The sequence below is a fragment of the Taudactylus pleione genome, unplaced genomic scaffold (assembly GCF_031769625.1).
Source record: "Taudactylus pleione unplaced genomic scaffold, aTauple2 ptg000086l, whole genome shotgun sequence".
Classification (NCBI taxonomy): domain Eukaryota; kingdom Metazoa; phylum Chordata; class Amphibia; order Anura; family Myobatrachidae; genus Taudactylus; species Taudactylus pleione.
This window is the reverse complement of record NW_028284488.1, coordinates 14,478,875-14,485,767: the sequence shown is the minus strand read 5'-3', so window position 1 is coordinate 14,485,767 and position 6,893 is coordinate 14,478,875. Positions and strand designations below refer to the sequence as shown.

The 6,893-nt window shown below is 40.4% G+C and overlaps 1 pseudogene; it reads right to left on the bottom strand.

Moving 5' to 3' along the window:
* Nucleotides 1-4,252: 4,252 nt before the first annotated feature.
* LOC148529181 (5S ribosomal RNA) lies at nucleotides 4,253-4,371 on the bottom strand (annotated as a pseudogene).
* Nucleotides 4,372-6,893: the final 2,522 nt, after the last annotated feature.

Here is a 6,893-nt window from a genome sequence, read left to right as displayed (position 1 = left end):
TGCATTAGCTAAACAGAGCAAATGGCCACGTGACAACTATCCTGTGAAGACAAGCTTCTTGGACATAATGTCTGCTCTCACTCCAGGTGGCCCTGCTCGAATACAGCAAGAGGGTCGTTTGTAGCACCTTACATTAGCAGGCTTCCCACAATAAAATCCCTTCAAAGCCAAGAGTGTTATCTGAGGTTTGGGTCTTGTAGCTGTGCTAATTTGCATCCACACAGGCCCTGGGAGAGCAAAGACCAGTATTTTGGAGCCTGAAAAGGGTGGGGGCTGCTGGGCATGAGCAAGTCATGGAACTATAATGCTCAGCATTCCACACTGCTAGGTGTTCTCATACACACATTAATACGCACAATTGCGCTGTTAACTAGTCGCATATTAGCGAATGCATAAGACCCTGTATGAAAACGCTGAATATTAGCTTCACGCACACGCACCTGCCCCAAGTTAACTAGCGTCTTTACATCAAACCCCACATACTCACACATTACATATTCACATACAAGGTTCCATAAGCTTTAAGGTATAAGATTCAAGTATGCACATTTACTATAATTGTTAGGAAATAAAGATTATTTCGTAACTAAGGTTTTATACGTGATAAGTAAGCCATGTTTGGTATTGTACTGATGCCTACTCTCTCACAGTATTCCGGTAATATCGATGGAGAGATCGCAACATGCATTCTCAACTTATGGACCGCAGAGACTTCAAGCAACAAAATGTACATTATATGAACAACTGTTAGGATTTGCATGGGGCGGGAAACCAGAGACCACCAGTTGTTAGAGGCTGGATCGTGTCTCTTTGAACCAACCTGTTAAATGCCTTGTAACATATGCCCTCTCCTTTATGACCAATGGTATTAGCAACAAACTTCTCTATTGTATTGTTTATTTCTGGGGGGTATAAATATGTGTGCTCTGACCCTGGGTTCCTAGTCTTTGTGCTGAATGCTGATTGATGAGGGCTTTCTTGCTGATGCCTAACATCTGGACCAGAGAGCGCTGTGTATGTATAATTGTACTTGGGTCTGTATAATCTCTTTGCGCTAAGATTATATGAGGATCATAGCGTGTAACTGCTGTACTTTTACTTGAATAATACTTTGTGCTTTGGAACCACAGGTTCTAGGTCTGCAGTCTGCATACGCAAATTAGCGTCATCCTTAGAGGTTTATAGGCAGGATATTAGAAGGTATAGGCAGGGGTATATAGAGGTTCAAAGGCAGAATCCTTACCGCGGGGGTGGTTGGTTAGGTTTAGGGCTCCCAGGGGGGAACTTAGGGTTAGACTAGGGGAAGGGAGGGCTAGAGTTAAGCACCCCCTGGGGGACTTAGGTTTAGGCGGCAGGGAAGGGGGGGTTAGGTTTAGACACTTAGAGGGGGTATTAGGGTTAGGTACTGGGGGGAAGGTTAGGGTTAGGCACCCCTAAGGAGGGTTAGGTTAGGTTAGTTGATGCTTACCTGGGGACGATTGGGATTTTCAGCCATGTCGGCCAGCCGCTGACGCAAGTCCAGCGGTAATTCATACTGATTCCCTCTGCGGGTGGTAGCGGCTATGGGCTCTGGGGAAGAAATTGGCCATTAGCTGCGGCCAGGACACGGGGGAGGGGTGGTAGTGGGCGTTAGCTGCGGCCAGGACCCAGGGATGGTAGCGGACATTAGCGGCAGTGCAGGCGGCAGGACTCGGGGGAGGTAGCAGCAGACAGATGTAGGCTCGGATCTGAAAGATCCGTGATACCTGCATCTGTGTATAAATAAACAAACAGAGAAGCATGGACAGGATTAGCGAGACCCATCTGTGCTTGTGTTTAAAGGGATGCCACAGTTATCTACTACCAATTTGTGGACTACAAGGGGTCCATGGTGATGTGTTTTAATTATTGTCTGTCTTGCCAATAAGATTATATTTGTATGTATAATTTTCGTCATTTTTCTAAATTATTTGTACATTGTATTAGCACTTTATATAAATCACATTTGCTGCATTATTGCATATATTTATTCATTTACAGTGTATATTGTTACCTTCAGTCTCACTGGGAGACATTATCTAAACTTTTTGTTTGCTCATGTGGATTAGAGAATTTTAAGGTGCTCCAATTTTTCCCCCCTTCCTTTTAATTGATTACAATAAAGGTTTATCTTTTGAATTAACCAATTGGAGGTGTGACCAACTTGATAGGAGTACTTTTTTGTCTCTTGTTCCTTACTATAGCATCCACTCCTTGGGAGCACGCCTAACCAATATCATAGGGGCATTTGAATAATGTATGCATACAGTTCTTTACTTTTATAATAAATGTCAGATGGCTGCTAGCTAGGGGTTAAACCAATCCCCCTTATGGCAAAAAATGCATATAACATGAACCAAGTAAAATAGCACCTATATCTGAAAATTGTAAATTCAAACACTAACCAACTTAAGTTTATATTTAAGTTGGTTAGTGTTCGAACTTACAGTTTTCAGATATAGGCGCTATCTTACTTGGTTCATTACCAAGAATAATGCGTGGTAAGTGGTGCCTAGTCGTCTGACTCCCACCAGCGTGATTAGGAGACATTTGAAGTACTTAACAGATCGCTGTGCCCATGTAAAAACCTATGGAAAGAACACACACACATGTAATGATATATATATATATATATATATATATATATATGTCTCCAGTAGGTAGAGCACACTCCTTCCTGTAGTCAAAATGGCTGCGGTGTCCGCTACATTAAAGTATGTATAGAGCCAAGTGCGGCACTCGACGGAGTTGTAAATCAAAAACTCATGACTCCTGTTTTAGAGCAACATTTCGGGCTCTATTTCCCTTCCTCAAGCTGCTTATATATCAACGTGATATATATGCAGCCTGATGAAGGGCATTAAAGCCCGAAACGTTGATCTATATATATATATATATATATATATATATATATATAAGTACACAAAGAAGTGTCGGCGCCAACTTGGAGTTAGTTCAGAGGATTGCTCAGGATATATAAAAATATACGTACTCCCTTAGTATAATAGGGTGTATTAGGTGATGAGCGACTGACGTATATTGGTGCAATGATTAATAAATTGTGCAATTCAACCAACGAAACATAATACACAAAGTGTATATAAGTGAAAAAATATATAATCACAATTTAATAATAAAATAAATACACAAAACATACATGTAAATAGATACTGCTTAGATAAGCACAAAGTGTTCTGATAAATTAATTATCCACAGTGTGCAAAAAGTGCTTAGAAATATTCTAAAAATGCTAAACACAATTCAACCATTTAAAAGCGATTTAAAAAGCGAGTAGAATTCATATATTTATATATTTAAAAATCAGTATCACAGAGGAATCAATAAATATAAACAAGTATAAAAAACTCATTAAAAAAGTTCCAAACTTGTTCTTTAAAAAATAGGAAGTTTAAGTGTAAATGTAATATATATCATCCTTAGTGGACTGTCCATAAGTCCTATATCAGTTCATGTTTATTGTTGAGTGACACAGGGCACCCAATCGTACAAGGACCCTTATACACAATCCGCTTCCGCCCAATCATAACGTCACATCCGTTCCATCATACGTGTCTGCACTAGTGATGTTGCGTCCACCATTTTGTTGGAGTCTATGCGCGGCTGTATTAGTGGTCCGGTTTATCTCATCCCGACAGTTACTCCAGGCTTTCTCCAGCTCCTATCTTTGTTAGCTGATACCATCAAGTCTCTTCCCTGCTGGGCACTATGATTGGCGCTTGCGTGTCTCATTCCTGTCGTCAATATTGCTGTTGCCATAGTAACCAGGATGCCATCTTCCCATATGCAGCTGATGATTCAAAAGGAGGACAAATTAGTGAATGTGTTCATAAATTAATAAATAAGATACGGAGCCTAACTAGTAACCTAAATCGCATCACACACTATAGTGTATTTGGAATCTAGCTATTAACGTAAATTACATCATATAAATGTAGTATATAAAAATGAGCGACATGATGTTACTAAAAAATATATATATTTATATAGTTCCATTTATATAGGGTGATAATTGTCCAAAGTCCAGGATAAATTTAAAAAATATAAAAAAGGGCGGAATTAATTAGATAAAATAAAATAAAGTCAGTATTCCATATTGCAGTCCAGTCAGCATAAGTATCTTCATTTTCTTATATTCTATAAAGCTTCGACTTGTATGTGACCCATAATCCTTAAGGTGGACTGAGTGGCTAATAAACGCCCTACTGTGGATATTCTACTACAACACTGTGTATTCCCAGGTGGTCTCCCATCCAAGTACTGACCCAGCCCAATTGTGCTTAGCTTCCAAGATCAGACGAGATTGGGTGTCAGTACAATGGCAAGGTTGTAGATAGTGTAAAAGATATCCACAGCTACCAACTCATCCATCATAGGAAGGGGGCAATTTCATAACTTTCGTTAAACCCATTTGGAGCCATTGTATTAAGTTGGAAAATCCAAAACATTTCCCTCCGCAAAAGTTTCTTACTCAAATCTCCTCCTTGTTCTCCCAAAGTCACGTGTTCAATTGCTTTAAAGGTGCATTCTTCATGGTTAGAAGCATGATGCATAATAAAATGTCTGGAAACCGCATGTCCTTCTACTTTGAGAGAGAAGAGATGCCTGTTTATCAAGCCCATTTTCCATAAAATTATGCAGAAACAATAGTTTCGTGAATAAGTTAGGTACACGGTACACGGATAGAAGATTTATAGTGTCACTCTAGGTAGACAGGCAGTAGGTTGACCGTTAAAAGAATGACATGGGCTAAGGCTAGTTTCACACACAGTGGTTTTTTCCATCCGGATAAAAACTGCATTTTTTTTTTCCAGATGGAGGGACGGATGACTTCCTTTCAACGGATTTTATTCAAATGAAACTGGCTACAAGGCCACCGGACGTCTGAAATCTGTGTGTGCAAAAGCATGCATAGAGTTATGTGAGGCACTAAGGAGCTCATTCAGACCCGCTCGCTAGAGGTGTTCGCTCGCACCCAGCGTATGCAAATCCTGCGCATGCCCAGCAAGGGTGATTGCATGGCAAGGCATTAGCACGCCCACTATATCTTGGCGTGCGATCACTTTGTGTATGCAGACACCCACCAGCCATTCATAAGACGCCCACCTGCGCACGTCATCTCCTGGAAGTGCTTGAAACCATTGGTACATCGACCATCATCGGAAGCAATCGCACCGCTTGAGGTTGACTATACCCTGCCACAAGCACTGCATACCTCTGAAACAGTATTGAGACATTTAGGCACACCTGTGTTTGCACCTCCACTCCCCCGTTTATAGTGGCCTGCCCCTGTTACCACCCACAAAAGGCATCTGGCTGTCTATGCTGGGCGAGCGAATGCTTCCCGATCTTTCACAGTGGTTCGCGCACGTGCATTGCAATGCATATGCATACGCAGATTGCAAATATCGGTCAGCTACGAGCAAACGCATCCTAGCGAGCAGGTCTGAATCAGCTCCTAAATTCTGGAGACGGCACTGCATTACTTATCACAGCTATAATACGGCAACCGTGCAGTGTGAAAGCCTAATGTATTTGTAACTTCCACTGAAATTAAACAACGGAAAAAAAAGTCAGTGGAAAAACACTTATCCAGAAAAAGGTATGTTGTAGTTTGAAATTTGATCATTTTGAAAGTTGTTTAAAAAAAATTAGGATCTTTTTTGCCATTGGAATTTAAAAATTGGCAAAAATGAATTGCGAGATTTGTGTGAGCAACTTTAGGTAATGTTATCACTGTAAGAAAGGAGTTTGGATATTTTAGCAATGTGATGGGGTCCACCTAGGGAGTTAGCACTATTGATGACATAATAAAATATTGTTTACCTTTGGAGATATAAGCAGCTGAATTTAAAAAAAGACTTACACAACAGATTTTTTGCATACTTTGTCTTCATGCTGTGAAAAAAGTTAGAAGAATTAAGTCTTGGGGAATCGATTTTAACTGCTTTTTTTACAAATTTTTTATCTCACCGTGAAGAGTTTGTGGACTTTTTATATTTTCTTCTGTCTATAATAAATTTTGGTATCGTGGATGTCCTTGTAATTCCTAGAGGAAAAGGAAACCCTGACATGCATGCGAGATAGAATCCGAATGTAAGTTTTTTTTTTTCCTTCCATGGGGTGCTGATACTCATGACGGTTTACAAGTTAAAAGATACATTTTTATGCAGTCGAGACAGAATTTGAATGTAAGTTCTAATCTGGTTGTTCGGGAGAAAGGACAGCGACTGACTGAAGTGTCGACCCACAGTGACATATAAATTCACCAGTAATCTATTTATTGCCTAGTATTTTAGCGTTAGTAACTTCTTTTACATGTGTATTTGGATATTATTTTGGGACATGGGTGTGCCTGTTTAGAGGTTACAGGCTGCTGAATTACCGACAGAGGCACAGGGTTAAGGAATTCTTTGGTTTTTTACTCCCCAGTGTCCATGAGGAAAGGACGGACTCCAGAGGCTCCCACCAGAATTCATGCCAGTACAGCTATTAACAATAACCACAAGTACCCTATACCACCAACAATACCCAGAGGGACTTTGGGGCTATCATCCACCAGTTCATTAGCCGAGTACATTACAACATCCTGCAATGCCCTAAACTCCAGGCTGCTATATTCCACACAGTTTGCCTACCGCTGTAACATCTGTGATATCTCCAGGTCTTCTGTTACTTGATCTTCTGCCAGTTTACAATAAATCTAAGCACAAAGAAAATATCCTGGTGCTGGAGAGTTAAAGCAACTTCAGACTCAATGTAGTTGTATGAGGGAGTCACCCTCACAGAATAAACAGATAAATACAAAGTAGCAACTGCAGAGTCTGAAGGTGAAAATGAAAAGCATTCACATCAGT